We start from the raw sequence: 18245 nt of genomic DNA on the forward strand, positions 1-18245 counted from the left end.
CACCAGAAAGTTGCAGCTGGACAGGAGGGGGCTGGGAACGGGGCAGCAGGTAGCAGGGGCACTGAGAGGGCTGTGAGGAGGAAGGAAGGCCTCTGCTTCCGGAGGCAGCGAGGTGTTGCAACTGCTTAGGAACAGTGTGCAACTTCGGGTGCTGAGAAGTGCACAAGCACTTCAAAAAATGCACAAAGTAGTCTGGGTCATGGGGAAAATCACGCCTTCCCCCAGCTGGCTTCAGCTGCTGCACAACAAGGCAGTGCGTGAACTGCTGTGAGAGCAGCTCAGATTTTACACTGTGGGCTCCACATCAAGCCCAAGACACCACCATAAAACAACGAATAATTTGGAAACTGAAATTATCCCTTTGAGAGAGCATTCGCAGCACGTGGGCAACCTGCCCTGAGATGAGGTGTCATGCTTGCTTCCTGCCCTGGCAGCCAGGCCTGAGCTTTCCAGAGCACGAGGCAGCGTGGTGCAACCTACCATAAAGCACCAAGCATGTCCCTGTAGACTTTAAGCACAACCTGTGCTGGAGCCATGTTTACAATTTGCTCAGAAAGAAAAACAACAAAAATGTGAGGTTTCAGAGGTAGGAAAATGAACAGGTATAATTAAAAATGCATGCTGTACCCAGAGCGAAGGCAGGTGCCTCTTCCATACAGTGTGCCTTCCTAGCCATGCACAGAGAAGGTATGTGGCTTACAGAGCAGGACAGAATAAATAAGGTTGGAGGCAAAAAAACTACAGAGATCCTTTTTACATCGAGATGATGCAGGCAATAAAGTCATGACTCACCCTTAACAAGTTCATCTGCTAGTTTCTGACTAATGCATTAAATTATATAATACACTCATGCCCTTCCTTTTCGGTTTTCACTGAAGGTCATTTGTTGAATTACATTTAGATGTAGCAAAATGAACTGAAAAAGCAAGGCCATTTAGAGAAAGGGAAGCAATCAGCGCTAATGGATTTACTGTGCAAAAACCGATATGGTTGAGGAACCACACACATACATACATATCTGGCTGTTTCAGCTGTTGCTGGAGTTATGATACAGCCAGCTGATGCCAAACGAAAATCCATACTAATGTCATTCTTCATTTTCCTGTTATTGTGATGTAGATCTTAACACACTAACCACAAACGCAGCAGCAACAGAAAACAAACAGCTAGAATTTCCAAGAGAAAGTTAAATTTGAATAAAGATTAACCAAAGTCCATTCTGAAGAACTTCGCTAACAGACTGGCAGGTCTCAACTACTGAGTCACAGAGGAACCGTTCCAATATTTGCAATGCCAACAGTGGGGACATTTCTTACAAAAGGAAAGAAAGCTCTTTCCCTCTCTGAACCACAACTCTGACCTCTGCATGTAGGTCAGAAGGGCCTGTACCTTTGTACTAAGCATTACTAAACCAAGAGCACATTTCCAGCAAGTGTAATTTAATGATAAAGTGAGGGACACAGGAGTACCAAATCTTTATCTAAAAGACAACAAAAAGAAGTCTTGAGGACAGTAAGTGGATAGAAATTATCAGACAGACAGAAATTTAGCTTATTTATATAGGGTGAACCTATCAGCGTACCCAAACAAATTATGCTTGAAAGAGTGCATTTAGGAAAGCATTTGCTTTGTGTCTGTGAGAAAAAGAAACAATTAAGATGAACTCTGAGTGCAGTATGTGAATGTTGTGGTGTGACTCCAGAGCTCAGAATCATTCATCTTCCCTTTGCTCCATCCATTCCGGTGCCTTGCATGCTCTAAAGCTGTCCTCTCAGTTAAGCCAGTTCAGGTGGGTTCATCATTAATTTCATAACATTGAATTATCTTTCATAAAAGCTCAGCTCTTGCATTCATGTGGTCAATGAAGAAACTTCACTTCCCTTTAAGAATTACTCATATCCTCAGAGTCACAGATCAAAGCATGGAAAATGAAAGCCCTAAAGTCTCAAAAAACAGAAAGCTAAAAGATAAAGGAATTTTTAGTATTTACAGAAACACTGAGTTTTTTAAGCAAAGGTCATTATTTTCTACAGGGAGACTGATTCATGGCTCACAGGGCCCTACTATTTATACAGAGAAGCTTAAATACTCTTCATCCCCCCCAGTAGTTGTGAGCTAAATCATCCTCTGTATTCTAAGGCCTGCTGGCATTACGTGCAATTCAGTAGGACTTTTCCACAAGAAAGATAGCTGATGATGCTGTCCATTTTCTAAAAGTAAAAACCACAAACATATATTTGTTAAAAGCTGCTAAGTCTTGAACACATTAGGTTCACACGTTTCAACCATCTTAAACATTTGATTGTACTTTCAAAATATGCAAGTCCTTTTTCTTTGGAATCTGTTTTCCTACATGCCAGCACTGACTGGCAGAGGTGATCAGAGGAAAGCTTGGAGATGTCAACCTCCACTTAAAAACTGCCTTTTTAATTTAATGCTCTTCTTTTTAAAATCTCATTCTTAACAAACAAACAAAGTTAAAAACCTTTGGAAAAAAAATCATTTCAAAATTATTATCATGAATCATTTCAAAATCAACGTCATGAAGTTATCTTGAGAAATGGTTTTAAAATGCAATGATTCCTGGCTATTTATAAACAACCCTTACAGATGGCAGTTATTCCCCTATTAGCTGTGACCACACCATGAATAAAACAGTGCCCTACAGAAGAAAAACAACAAGAAACAAGGGAAAATTGCATTTTCAATGGCTTATTTGCAAGGAAATGGCTTGGAAAACACTTTTGAAAGGGCAAGTGAGACCATTTTATGTCTTGCTTCAAACTAATGGTAGTGTGTGGAGGAATGTCTCTTGAGCACGCAAAGACTGGTAACAACTCTGTACGCCTACAGAATCCACCAGTTTTAAATCGCTTTGGCACATTTAACACAACAGGATACACTGAATGAGAAGCAAGATTTATTCATTTCAGTAAAGAGTGGGCAGACCAAGTTAAATGAAGCTATGCCTCTACGCACAGCATACGTTAATTGTGAGCTCTGCTGGGAAAATAAACACCCTTCTTATCCCAAATTTATGTAACATCTTTCCTCATTAGGACTTCAGTAAGTCATTGACACTGAAATCACAAGGCAGAGAGGGAGAAAAAGCACACTAGTCCATTTAAAATTACTAATTAGCTGGGCAATCTGATTAGACATTCACAACAGCTGTTGCTTTCTGAAGGGGGAGGGGGACTCAGTGATCAGCTGTGGAGACAAAGGCATATGTGAAAAGAAAGAGGTAGCTTTTTTTTGTGTGTGTGTGTATGTGATTAAAAAAAAAAATCTCAAAGGTGGAAAAATTCCATGATGGTATAGAATACATAATCTTACACCATTAAAATGGTGATTGGTCTTCCTGAGAGGGTTCGAAACACTGAGAATGTCCCTTGCTTTTATGTGATTTACTTCCCTGGAGGGCACTGAGTGCTTTTCTGAATCACAGCCATGTCAGGTTTTACTGCATGCTGCAATTCTTTGTTTCTTTTATAATTTTTGGATGGGATTTGCATTTTTGGCCACTGTTCCCACTGCAGACAAGGTGAGATACAATATTGATTTCAAGGGGATGAAAATGTTGGCAACTTTTCCAGCCAAAGTCAATACACATGCAGGCACATCTCAGGCTCCAGTTACTTAGTTAAAAATTAAATGTAAAAGAAAACATTTTTTAACTACTACTTTCCCCTGGCTCTCAGTGAAACCATAATCAATAATAACGCTGACTTCAGTTTCCTTATCTTAAGACATCAGCTCTTTGCCACTACTGCTGTAGAGGACCAGGTGCTGCTGTAGGTCCTGGAGAGCTAAATAGATCTTTTTCATGTCATATCTTAGCAGTAACTGGAACTAAACTACTGAATGATTCTGAAATCACAGCTCTTCAGGCAAGACCATAAAGCTGGTTTGTCATACTTACTCCAATCACCTCTAGCTAATGAGTGGGGCTGGAATCCAGTAAACATATTTGAGTGGCAAAGGTCTTCCAAAAATCACAGCCCTGACTACTGGTCTAACTTCCACAGAAACATCATTTTCATTCCTCATTGGTCAAAGAGAAGACAGAAAGGATGATGTTCTGGCATTCTAAAGAGTATTCTTCTGTCCCAGAAGGAAGTTAGGGGCTCCGGCTTTTGCAAGTGTGCTTGTGAAAGCTTCCCCTGATATTATCAAATGCGTTACATACTCATTTCAGAGGTTCAGAGCGCTTGCCAATCTTTTTTCTATTTGTAGTCTCGCTTGGACGTTAATCATTCCACGGGCTAAAAACCTTAAAGTACTAGTTTCCATACAAAAAGAATTTCCTAGTTATTTCTGGAATGAAAGAGCTGAGTATATTTCAAACAGAGATAGCTGTGAGCACTGTCATACCTTCTGTTCTTGACAAACTTAGCATCTCTGTCTAATAATATATCTGCACTACTGTTTGGCTTTGATCTCTCCTACCTGCTGTTGCTCTGTAGGCAACATCATTGGACATCTTCACTGATATAATGTGAAATATCCATTGATCATGACACACTCATCTCCACTCTCATCAGTTCTGTTACTGATTTTATCCTTAGAGGAAAGAAGTTGATCTAAAAATGCTTCATAAGCTACTTTCTGTTATGAAGAACTCTGATTACAATAGGTTTTCTGCTAGAATTGCCTCTGCTGGCACCATAATCCTGCTACAAGCTCAGCAGACTTTATAGTTTGTTTTACAAACACGTTTGTGTCCAGCTCCCAGCCTGTCCAGCAAAAATATCTTTGGAGTCAAAATGAACACTATATGCTAACTGGTATGAGAAGCTTTTTAAAAATTGATTATTTCTTTAAAATAAGGGGAAGGAAGGGGGGGAGTATTTGTTTACAGTAAAAAAGTAACATTTATTCACAAGGGGGGACCAAGACCACTCAACGCTGGCCCTCCAGACTGGTCTGAGAGAGTCACCTTTGCGTTTAACCACCACCACTAACTGAACAATGAGGCAGCTCATCTCAGAAAGGAGCTCTCAGTAGGAGAGAGAATGGCCCTAGAGGCATTTGCAGCATTCAATATCGTGATCCTGCTCAGACCCACTCCCTTGCTGAAGCTGGCTCTGGAAATGGTGCATGCCAGATCCAGGACATCGTGCCTCAGACATAAGCAATTCATTCAGTCACACCCAGACCTCCTGACCTCAGCTGATTCCAGGCAGAAGGAATTCTACGGATATCAAAGTTGCCTCTAAGCATAGTGCCTCAGTCTCTGCAGGATAACGCAGCAAAACTGAGACAATAAAGTCAGTCTTTTTCTCCACAGCCCAAGATATTGTGAATTAAAGAAGTTTTGAGAAGAAAGAGTAAAATATGGAAAGTGAGAGGTGGCTGCATACCATGTTAAGATACCTGGAGCCCTCTTCTCCAGGTTTTACTCTGTTAGTCAAAGGCACAGATTAACAGATATTTGGGGCCTCGAAGAATTTCCCCAGTCCCCTGTGCCAAGACTAGAAGCAGCACTGGATACTCGTGATGTGAACACCTTTCTTCCTATCTGATAGAAAAACTTTAGTAGAGACCTTAAAATACACCAACTGATAAACATCTGCAAATGAAACAAAAAACATTCAAGCAGAAACAAAATTAAACCAAACTAAAAAATGCAGACTGAATGAGAAAAAAAAGGTAGGCATAATGAGATCTTTGAATTTTTTTTCCTTGCTTGGACAAATAATGTTCTTTTTTTTTCTGAAAATAAAATCATTCTTTTAGCATTTTGGCCCCCAAACCAATTGCAGTTTCCAATGACTGAAGCAATAAATAAAGCACCCGCTCCAGAGCTGCGTGACTGTAAAGGTTCTCTCCTGGAGATTGCTATGCTATTATAGCTTAAGGAAAAAACAGAAAACAAGTGGAAGAGTGTGAGCACAAGACTTAATCAAGACTTTAGATAGGCTGTAGATTAGACGTGAAGACTTTCAACTGCAAATTGTTCCCTTAAGCCCTGCAAAAGTAATGGACACAGTTCTTCCTCTGTAAGTACCAGCTAAACAGGAAGCCACTCACTGTATTTTACTTGATTTTGATTCTGCAGAAAACAGAGGTTGGTAAACTGTGAGTCATTCTGTTTGCCTTCTGCTGTCAGCCCCAGGTGGAAAGCCTTACATGCTGAACCACCCAGAGCTTCTGAAGAGCCATGTTTTTTTAAGTGTTAAACCTTAGGGACACAAGACAGTTGATCCTGGGGTTTCACACAAGACAGAGGGAACACACTTGAGAGGGACCAGCGAGAATCAAAGGTACGGATGTGCCAGTAATGGTCTTTGTACCAGGGCAGACACAACCAGAGCACAGTGTAGGGAAGCTCATTTTGTGATGAGGGTTGTGTACTGGAGCTAAAATGCCATACACATTACTGCAAAAGAGGAAAGTCTTGTGATATACCACTAATGGCACCGTATATAACCTGTTGTGCATTAGGAGAACGCAACCTTTAAAATGAATGACTTCAGTGCATGACTTACGTGTGAACAGCACTTTAGATTATCACGGAGACTGTCTCAATGTACAGGAGATCTACCACTAGCTCCTATGCTGTATTCTGTCTCTTCTCAACCAGATAGATATCAGGCCACTAGAAATCTGTGCTTCCACATTATGGTGAAAGCACACAGGAGCATTGGCAAGAGCAAAGAACAAGAAAAACTTCTCCAAACCTCTCTGCCATATGTTACAGTGCAGAGAGAAAAATAACATATATATGCTGTAAAAAGAGGAGCAAAGTCTTCCAAAATTCAGAAGGAGCAGCTTTCATGTGTGTTATGTGTTATACCTACGACCAGAATTAGTTGGACCTCTGGGTGAAGGAGGTTGCAAACTGAGTCTGAACAGGGCTCAAGGACTAAACAGGCTGTCATTGGTCAGGTTGTGGATAGGGTGCTTAAATGGAGAAGTACAGAACTATGTGAGATAGTGCTTTGTCTCTGCATCACTTTGTCCATCTGAAAGTATTGGTAGATGGAGCTTCATATACTGTAATTAATACAGAGGTGTCAGATAAAATAAATATTTTTATGCAGAGGAAAAGGTTGGGGTTTTTTTTGTTTGTTTGTTTTTTGTTGTTTTTTTTTTTTTGTTTTTTCCCCATACAGAGATTGGCGCAACTACATTTTCTGAAGCTGGATACTGAATCCCTCTTCCACAAACACAGAGCAAAAAGGCCACAAGAAAAAGAACGAGCTGTGCAGTGCCTTCTGCAGTGGAGGCTATCTCAAGGGCTATCAAGGTTCTGAGCTGCTGGCAAGTGACAGCCTCCAACAGCTCAATTTTCCAGTTTTCTTCTGGCCACAATATGTCTGCAGTGTGCACATCTGCACATTAACAACTGTCACTGAGCAACAAGAGGGTGGACAGTGTCTTTTTAACTCTTCATCTCTACTAAAGGGAATGCAGAGTTGGGGTATCAAGGAGCCAACTTGTTTTGTGTAGCAACAGGAAGCAGAAGAAACAGCCTTACACTCTGAAGTAGCAACAGCAAACATATACCTATCAACCTCTACCACCCACTATAAGCAAACAGTGCTATGAGATAAAAACGTTTCTGAAGAAACTCCCCATGGCCTTTTTAGAAATGAAGAACTGCAGTTTCTTGAAACACAACTCTTACCTTTCTCTTTCTGCCCTGTAACAGTATACATCACCACTGATATTTTGTGAGCATCTGCAAGGACACTTGCATGCAGAGCACTTTTTACATTGAGGTTGTAGATGGATATCATAGGAAATGTAATTTTTCTAGTTAAGAAGCAGTAAACAGATTTGAAGCACCTCATGAGAAATACTAAAACTGCAGCAACTGGCAAAACAGTACTACTGAAGAAAGAACCTCCCTGTAAGGATAGACAATAGCACATACAGCTGCTTTAAACAAGGTTTGGATCACCCAAGAAAGACAGAGGTCACAATCTGGTAATAAAGAAGAAATCACTCACCCCTTCCCAAAATCAGGGCTCACCAAAGACTTTAACGGAGGCAATCTCTGAGTAGAGATGCTTCCTCTGTGGCTGCCAGCCCTTCAATGAGGTTAGGGACCCAGGGTCCCACCTTCACTCTCACAGATGAATTGCTTCCACCTGTGCTCCCAGGGCTAACTACATCCCTTCTGCAGGTGCTCCATCACTGGTTCAGGCCATGACTTAATGGTTCCCATGCAACTCTCCCATGAGATAGAGACAATTTTGTAAGGACATGCATAGATAAGGGGAAGAAACCTGCTGCAATTCAGTATATTATCAACACATATATTATATATCCAACAAATTTGCAGGCAGACATGTTAAAAACAACGTGTTTCATTTTCCCTAAGAAAAATAAATACAAAATTACATGAGTTTTGTTGCAAACTCCTATCCTGAGTAGTTTTAGTTAGTAAAAATAATCCTGAAGCCAATAAAAAAAGAATTAACTGTGTTCTTCCCTACCCCTGATAAGCAGTCCATTAACATTTAGGATAATACAAGGTAAATGTTATCAGATTTCTTTTAAATATTAGAAGTACATCAGAACCTCTGAAGAATTTTCTGTGAAGTGACTTAAATCTGGACTTCTTTCATCACTGCTCACAGTTTATTAGAGAATTACAAATGCCTTTAAAAAGCAGTGAAAGGTGATGAGATGAAAGGTTGCACATACTGAAAAAATGAATTTTTGTAAGAATCTTGAAGTGTTCCTGGAGTCCCACCAGGTATTTTGCACTGAAATTAATATACAAGAATGCTCTCCTGAGTAGCTTCATAAAGAGACTCTGACTCATGTAGAGTGTGCAGCTGGCTGCTCATTTCATGCACATATTTCACATTTCGTCTCACAGAACCAAGCAGACATGTACAGGCAGATTTCACATCCCTACCCCAAGCAAAGTTAAAGGAAAATACACAAACAGCCCTGGTGCAGGTGATACCCACTTACCACACTGAAAAAACAAATCTTAAGGGCAAACCTGAAATGTAAAGATCAGCATTGCCCACTGGAAATTCTGAAACAGAAGCCCCTATGAGGGGTGGTACTTGGAGAGCCAAGTGGGCTGGAAAGAGAGGATGTAGTTCTCTGACTTGAGCAAGGGCTCTGGGCAGGGAGCCTGGGTAGCAAACAAGAAAAGTTACGTGCTCATTAATCCCTTTTCCTTCATCATCAGTAAGTGTGTGGGCTGTACCAGGAGCAGCCCACGTTTCAAGCTGCTTGGAGAGCTGCAGCAAAGCCAGTTGTCAACAGAGGAGAGGAAGCTTCTGGCAGCAGCTGACCAATCCAATCAGAGGGAGAAGCTCATGAGTCATGGATGCTTTGTTGCTTTGGAGATTGCTTGCACTCTAGAAGAGATGGACACTCCCCCAGTCTTTGCTGCAGGACAAAAATTAAGGCATGAGCCTGATGAAGAATAAGCAGTAAGAGGGAGTTCCTCATGCAGGTGGTTATAAGGACAGATGAAACCTTGTGAAAGTCATTGACACAATGAACACTTTCTTAAACTCGAAGCTGCTTTCTAGTATTTGGTACCACTGACAGTTTAGATACTTCCACTTTGTTTTAGAAACAGAAGTTTCCATTTTTACTGATGTATTCTACATCTTCACCAGCAGCTGCTTGTATTTTTTGGACTGAAAGTCATAGAATTACAGAATCACACTGGGTTGGAAGGGACAAAGATCATCTAGTTTCAACCCTCTGCTGTTCCCTGGTTGTTGTTTCTTTTTTAAACATTCCTCAGAAAAGTCCCCAGTTTCATTCTCACTGAAAACTACATGCTCAATAAACGACTTACAGCACCACAGTTTAGAAGACAGAACAGAAAAGCCTTCTGATCCTTGCCAGGTGTAGGAATAAGGAAGTTCTGGATTTCTCTGCCTGACTGCAGTCACACTGAGCTGGGTCAGTGTTCCCACTGACAAATGAACAGGGGATTCTCACTCATCATGTTGGGAAAAATCTTGAAGGACAAACATGAAATGAGAAGATCACTTCCTCCACGCTAAATGTTTTAATCCTAAAAGGTGAAAAGTGTTTTAGGGATTAAACCACGGTATAGGGATTAAATTAAACCCAGTTTTTGAAGTTCAAGAGGAGGTCATTATAGAAACGGATTATCCCATTCCTATCTTTTGCTTCAGCTTCACCTGCAGCCCCCGCTGTCAGGAGCAGAACAACAGTTAGGAGATACTGGGACAGGCTTTGCACATGTGGGAAGCATTGTTTCACTAACAACTGCTGTAAATCAGTGTCAGTGACATTATACCATCATAAATTATGACTATCAGGCTACCTGCTTGCCTGCAGATACACCATCTGTTTCAGTCAAGGGTGCTATAGGCTCGAATCAAAGCCCATTGAAATTACTGGAAAGCATCCCATGAATCTCTGACTCTGACTCATCTGTAGTTTATACAATGCCCAAAACATCAGGCTCACAAACTGCATTCTGTAAGCATGACAAGCTAAAGCTTAAACAAAAATACAGTTCTCTTACACCAATACATGAGGATTTGATCTGCTGAATCTATAGCAGAGGTAATAACAGGGAGCAGGTAAGATGGAGAAAAAAAACTGGAATGGATTCTCTGAACTGGAATGATGCTTGGAGAAAAAAAAAAAAAGTTTCTCTTCAAGCCAGACAAACCAGTTCTATTTCCATACTTCTGGGCAATACCACCATCAGTGGGGACAATGAACCTAGAGGAAAAATGAGAGCTGCAATGGTTGAGGAGATCAAACACCCTGAAAGAGGTGGGAGGAAAAAATATCTGAAATAACACTGGGACTAGCAGAACTCAAGGGGAGGATTACATAAATAGTCAACTTTAACTGCAGATTCAAGTTGCCTTCCTAAAAACAACTGAGTTTTTCTTTCCCACTCTTCTATTAAAAGGACCCAGTCCTCTGCATGGAGCTCCTTCAAGTCAACATGAGTCACTCAGACTGCCTGGATATTCATCCCCAAGAGAGCTAATAATTGCATACAACATAATGAGCTTGCAGGTGAGGTTTTATAAACACCTGCCACTGATCTCCTGTTGAGTAAGCACAACAACCATCAGCCTAAATGACATGGTTTGATATTTTCCACCAATTCTGGAAGTAAAAAATAAAAAGCAAGTCATTATGGCACCTTTACTTTGAAAGATATTTTTTTTCAGGTAAAACCTGTAGTTTGAAAAGTATGCTCAACTTAATCTTCAATCTCCCTTAAGAGCAGGAACGACTTAGGATTCTTCCATCACTTAACGGACAAGAGCAAGAAAAAGGAACCAAGAACAAGAAAAAGGCCCAAGTGCACTCTTGGACTTGTATAAAACAAAAAACTCCATCAATGCTGATGGTTCAACAGAATTCAATCAGTTGAGAAACATAAAAGTTGATGGTATAAAACCAGTAGAACAGAAAGGAAGTTTTACTAAGGATAATGCTTATGTGAACTCTAGGTAAAAGCATCTGTTGGGCTGGAACTGAACAGGGCTAGAAATCAAGTTCATGACTGCAATCTGTCCTGCTTGCAAAGCCTTATCAATGTGTGTTATTTAGGGACCTTTTAAAACATGATTTTGCTTGCAATTTAGTTATCTGAGTGATCAAAAGTGGAAGGGTTAGAGGCAGACAAAAGGGAAAGGACTTCAGAGGGAGAAAGTGCAGAGGAAATCTCAAAAAGAACAGCTAATCTCAAAAAAAAACCCCAAAACCGTGGGATTGGCAGCAAAATTCTTCTGGATTACTGGCTATTTATGCACTCAGTAAATCCCCTCCTGAGCAAAACAAAAAAAGGAGAAAGGCAATAAGGATCATGTGATTTTTGCAGGCTCACAAGGTTTCTCAGAGTCCATCAGCAGTTTTGTGCAGCCCCTCCTTTAACACACTTTCTGCAAAATGTGCCAGAGGAAGATGCAACCACATACCTGCGTGCGGTGCAGCTGGCCCTGTAGGCAGTGCAGGCTGGCACATGCAGAGCTGTGCTCATTCGGCAGAGCAAGGCAACAGTACAGACTGACTGGCTCAACGCTCATCAGAAATATTCACACTGCCCTACTTAGTTGTCATGAGCTTTAACAACTGGACAGTTTTATCTGCTTAAGTTTTATCTTATACAGTAGCCATACAAAAATAAAGAATGCAGCAAAACTGGAACGTGGTATGTTAATGAAAGAAGAAAGGCAGTCAAGGACCAGGATTTCTGTAGATATTGCCTTTTGCTTATTGTTACTTCAGGCATAGCAATGGTAACTTGAAAAAGCAATGATATTAACAGAACAAAGTTTTTTTTCTCTTCCATCCAAACTCTCCTTTCCTACATCCACATATTCTGATAATGCGAGTGAGAAATGACTCCAGCATAACCAATGGATATGAAAAGCAATGGACAAAGCCAGAATTAAGCTCAAAAAATGCAGTAGCTGTGTATACCCCTTGGAGTATCCCTACTGGAACCTCCCAAATGCTGGCCACAAGCTAGAGAACCATTCAAAATCCAGCAGGTACAGAAAAATACTTTTCCGGCTCCAGGAAACTCACTGGGCAGAGCAGGCTGGGTTATAATTCACAACTGGCTTTCCTTTTTTAAATAAATTAGCAGACCAAAAATGTCGCAGTCTAAAAAGATTCCAGAATAAAAGTTCTGTTTAGCACTTGGCAGCAGGAATCTCAGATGCTTTGCTATATTTGTTACTGCTCATCCAATCCACATACCTCAAAATTACCTGGGAAAGCACTGAGATCAGACAGTATCTGGCCAAACTGGAAGAACTCCAGGTCCTATCAGAAATAGAGCACTGGCTGCACCTAGTATTTTGTGACTGTATTTATAGGACAGGGTTATGGAAACATTTGATAAAAGAAAACGCACCCTCTTATTACGGCTTGACCAATCCAGAAATTATAGAGTCTATACTTACACTGCTTTAAGAACTGTCTGACGTGGCCTGTCTAAGGAGAAAGATACCTTCAGCTGAGTAGAGCCTGCAGCTGAATTTCCCCCTTCATCCCAGATCTTTTGATTTTCCCCCAGCTTGCCTCCTCAGCAGAAGGGATGCAATGACATAGGACACTCAGCTGAGCCTGGCCCATCTGGGATGACGGATGATGGCAGTACTTGCCAAAAGCTTGCATGCACTGCAGCGATCTTGCAGAAAAGCCCTCTGTATGAATGCCATTACGTGAGGCATTGCCTGGATAAGGCTTCTCCTGAACAGAGAAGAGCATCCTGGCTACCATACTCAGGAAAAATGAATTCCTGCTCAAATGGATGCAGAGAAGGATGTCGGGAATCTGAGTGTCTTATAAGAAACTAAGACAGCTAATTTTGCTTGGTCTAGCAAAGTCTGAGAAAACACATGATCACTTCCTATAAACATACTGAAAAGAAATTGAAAGAGAGGTTTAAGCAATGGGACAATGTTGGCACAAGGACACATGGCTGTGAACCAGCCACATACAAATTCAGAATGAATTTAATGATTATTTCTACCCATCAATTATGTTCTGGAACAGACTTTTAGGCAGAAAGAGTAGCTGCAAAAGAAGCCTAATCAGTTTTAAGTCAAAGCTTGATAAATCCACTTAAGGGATAATAACACTGGGCTGTCTAGAACAGCAGACAACTGGACTCCATATTTCAGAAGATGCCTCCAAGTGCTGAGCTCCCAGATAAACAACAAGAACTCCTCTAAATGAGATGTCTTTTAAATCAGGGATACAGTACTACAACAGGAGGTCAGAACCTCTCCTTGTCAGGGAAACAGAAGTGCTGGAATGGAAAATAAAGTGTGGCAGCTACCTCAGTGTTGTTCAGCTCCAGTCTCAAATGCCAGCAAAGACCCTGAAGAAAAAGGAAATGTTTTCAAATGTTTTCTTTATTGAACTACATCCTCACTCAGTTAACACAACGACTACAAAGCAATCCCTGCCTTATTGAGGAAGGTGGCTGAAATCCTAGGGAACCTGAAGAGCCCAGGTGACTGGAATGCAACCACATTCATTGCAACAACTCCTAGGAAGGCATGCTGGGCAGTCTTAAAAAGGCACCACTCTTTCTCAGTGAAGATCTTGGAACTTTTAGTTCTTTTTGAACTTAAACTATTAGAGATAGAAGATTTAGGATGTGAATCCTTTGAAAAGATTCATGTCAGATAAGCTCTATAGCTTTTATCTGACGTGTCTTTGCTGTGTGACTGAGGCTGAGGGGATGCTGTGACCCCACAAAATGACTACCTGCTTCCAATCGTCCATCACACAGACGGTGTGCTGGAGGGGAAAAAAAATCAACCTGTTGGGTTTTGTTGCATGTTTTACTGGAATTAACATTTTCACAACATGTGGCTTTGCTGTAATTTTTGTTTCCATGGGGAATCAGTCAGTAAGAAGCTCAGACAGGCCCTCACCTTACAGCCCTCTGTCCTAAACACAGAGCAGAGCTGAGGATATCTCACAGATTCACGTTTCTCTGGTTCCTGCACTGTCTGAATCTCTCAAGTGGCCAGATCACATCTTGTTTCTGTTTGTTCTATTTTGCTGTATAGGAGGCACAGAGTTCCACTCTCAAAACTCGGTCGTCTTTATGGTCCATTTTCTACTGACTTGACTTTCTGAACACTGTATGCTTCCCGGCATTATCTTTAATATCTCCAATCAGCACACGTTTCGCTGGAAGCTTAGGAGTCCCCTGCTAGTGCAAGCACCAAAGCAGGAGCTCCACGCTTCCAGATCCGCCCAGCCGCCCCCTGCCCGTCCCACCCGGCTGTCCCGCCTCAAGCCCGCGGAGAGCCGGCTGTGTTGTTACACCGCCACCTAGCGGTACCTTCCGCTCCCACGGCTTTCATCGAATCGTTGCAGCAGCAAAGCCCACCAACATCACCCGGTCCAACTCCAGCCCACCCCCGCCACGCTCGCTAACCACGTCTCTCAGTGCCACATCCACATGTTTTTGCAACACTTCCAGGGATGGTGACCCCAGCACCTCCTGGGGGGCAGCCTGTGCCACTGCCTCACTGCTCTTTCTGAAAAGAAGTATTTACTAATATCCAACCTGAACTTCCGCCGGCACAACTGACATGCCAGCTTCTCAGGCGTCTCAGCTTTGTTGTATGGTTTCAGAGTGGAGCTCTGGGAAGTGCTATTGCTCATGGTGTGCCCGTGCATTGCTTGTGCAGGCTTTCTCGCTGCTACTGCTCTTTCAGCAGCCACCAGGAATAGCAGTACCAACTCTTGTCATCACCTTTTCTTGTACATTGGCTGTCTGCACCTTAGAGAGCCCTGCCCAGACCAACAGTCCTCCCACTGAGGGCTAGCAGCGGAGAAGGCTAAAGCTGCACTTCGACAGAAGCACTGCCTCAGCAGAAAGTAAATAGGCAGCCAGGATGTCTATCTGCAAGACAGATCTGACTTTCCAAAACTGCTGTTTTGGGGCAAACTCCTGTTGCACCCCTGGCTCTCCAGAAGGACACCTCATAGGCAGAACCACCTTTAACCCATGCTGGCAACAGCAGTAGCACTCAGCTTCACAGAATGCCCCAGCTCACAAACTTACCTGCTAACAGTTAACTGGGCTGCAACCAACTCTGATAGGGCATCCAAAAAGTAAAACAAGACCAACTCTTCAGAGCTTTGTCTCTTTCAATTACCTTAAAGCAGCAGCTGTGCAAACACTGATGGTAGAACAAACAGTTCAGGCACTTTTTTGAACTAGAATTACCAAAGAGGTGTATTTGCCCTGGCTTCTCACGCAACACAGTTCTCTCAAAAGCTCCTACCTCTATGCTTCTTTTTAGGCCTTGCTCAAGAAGGCATGAGAAACAGACTAAGATGAAGCCACAGTAACCTTTTATCCATCATAAATTTCTGCAGATTCACAAACGCTATGCCTCGCGCTGGTGCTGTGCAGGCCCTCAGAAACCAGAAAACAGGAAAGGCGTGAAAATTGCCATTCTTTCTGCACCAGAATTTAAAAGTGAAGACCAACTTGCAAAAACAAAACATGTGTCTAATTAATGCAAAATGATACCAGATTCTGCTCCCTTGACTTGTCAGTGTGAAGTGAGAGCTGCAGAGCACTACCATTTGCTACTGAGAAGAGGTATGAGAGTTCTGGCCTTAAATATTTCCTCTTTGGCTAAACTCCAGCCTCTTTGTTTTTTCTTTATTAGGCTGAAGATTTTAAAACTGGAAATGCAAAACAAGGGTTAACAATGCCACCAGCCAAAATATGTAGTGAAAACACCCAATAGTGCAGAGCTCTAACCTCAGCATTCCTTGGAAGGGAACAGAATTCTTTGCAAAATGCTTGACATTTTGTTTCAGCTCATTTTGCAACTCTGCAATTTTTCTTCATTTCTTTCCCATTCTCCAAGGATCACAGCCCCCAAGCTGGGACTGTAGAGTACTATGAAACTATTATTGTTTAGTAGTTCTTTACGTAAAGTATTAATGAAATGGAGATTGCCTCTTGTATATGCAAACTGCACTGTGTCTTAGAGGTCGGGACACACCACCAGCCTCCCTTCTGAAACTTCTCCCTCTGCCTGTCCTGTGAAACATTCCCTTCTTCTAGCAATACCATCATTCAGGTCCGTAATTAACACTGCTAAAATTGTCATCCATTGCCATTCACCCCATGCTTTGGCAACTCACCTATTCTTTGCTGATCCAGATGACTCTTCTGTGTTGCCTGAACCATCACGGGCACTCTTCTCAATTATTTTTCTAAATGTCCTCAGCTTTATCTACCTCTTGTTTGTAACCAGTTTCTTGCTCATTCTTCCAAATGCTTCCACAGTCTAGTTCTACCCGACAAGAGATTCTCCACTTCCTTTTTAAACAGCCTCTCACAGCCTAGAAAAAATCTTCTTTTCACAAGTTACTAGATTTCTGGTGTGCTATTGAGTTCCTCTTCAAAGCCATCTTCTCCACTAGCACACCCTGCTAATTCCAATGTAATAACAGAGGTAAGATGTGAGATTCATGGATACCATTTTTATCCACTTGCTTCTTCTCACTTTCTCCAGGCCCAGCATTTCAGGCTCTCCTGCCTACACATCTCAACGGGATTGAGTGCACCCTCAGCAAGTTTGCAGACAACACCACACTGAATGGTGCAGTTGACACGCTAGAGGGAAGCAATGCTTTCCACAGGGAGCAGGACAGGCTTGAGAAGTGGGCCTGTGCCAACCTCATGAAGCTCAACAAGGCCAAATGCAAGGTCCTGCATCTGAGTTGAGGTGATCCTTCAAATACAGCCTGGGCAGAGAATGGCTTGAGAGCAGCCCTAAAAAGAAGGATTTGGGAGTGCCAGTTGATGAGACTCAAAATAAGGCAGCACTACTCACTTGCAGCCCAGAAGGCCAACCATGTCATGGACTGCATCAAGAGAAGTGTGACCAGCAGGTCAAGGAGGTGATTCTGTCCCTCTGCTCTTGTGAGAGCCCACCTGGAGCACTGCATTCAGTTCTAGGACCCCCCGACACAAATGTTTAGGAGCTGTTGAAGCAGGTAGAGAAAGGCCAGAAAAAATAATCAGAGGATTGGAGCACCTTCTCTATGAGGACAGGCTGAGAGAGCTGGGGTTCTTCAGCCTGGAGAAAAGAAGGCTTCAACCTTACAGCAGCCTTCTGGTACCTGAAGAAGCATTACAGGAAAGCTGGGAAGGGTTTTTTTTTATAAGGGCATATGGCAAGGACAAGGGGAAATAGTTTTAAACTGGAAGAGGGTGAGTTTAAACTTCCAAATTGGGAATTTGGAAGAAATTCTTTACTATGAGGGTGGTGAGACTGAGGAGTAAGATAAAGTAAGGAACTGAAATACACCTGTAACAGGTGATGATCTATTGGTGTTGGGAAAAAGCTTGATAGCAAGATACAAAGTCTGCATCATCTTCCCATGCTTGAAAGAAATAAAGCTTTTAGAGGAGAGGGGCACAAATCTCAAATTTTCTACTATCAACAGCAGGTGAAACTGGACAATTCTTTTTGTCAAAAAGTCTTAGCAGACTTCAGGAAAAGAGCTTTAGTGCTTATTACCAATATATAACAATTGTGTGCAATTAAGATTGTGATTTATACATGATTTTAGAATTTGCTTTTATTCTACTGGGAAGAGAGAAATACCAGGAAGACATGCTATTAGCCAAGAATCTCCTCAAGTCAGCCAGCATAGCCAACACAAAATGGATCACTTAACATCCTGCTTGCAGTGCATAAGCAAGAAGTGAAAAAAGTAGTATCTTATTTATAAATGGCATTAAATGCATA

Source organism: Tympanuchus pallidicinctus, unplaced genomic scaffold (assembly GCF_026119805.1).
Source record: "Tympanuchus pallidicinctus isolate F22 unplaced genomic scaffold, pur_lepc_1.0 scaffold1, whole genome shotgun sequence".
Lineage (NCBI taxonomy): Eukaryota > Metazoa > Chordata > Aves > Galliformes > Phasianidae > Tympanuchus > Tympanuchus pallidicinctus.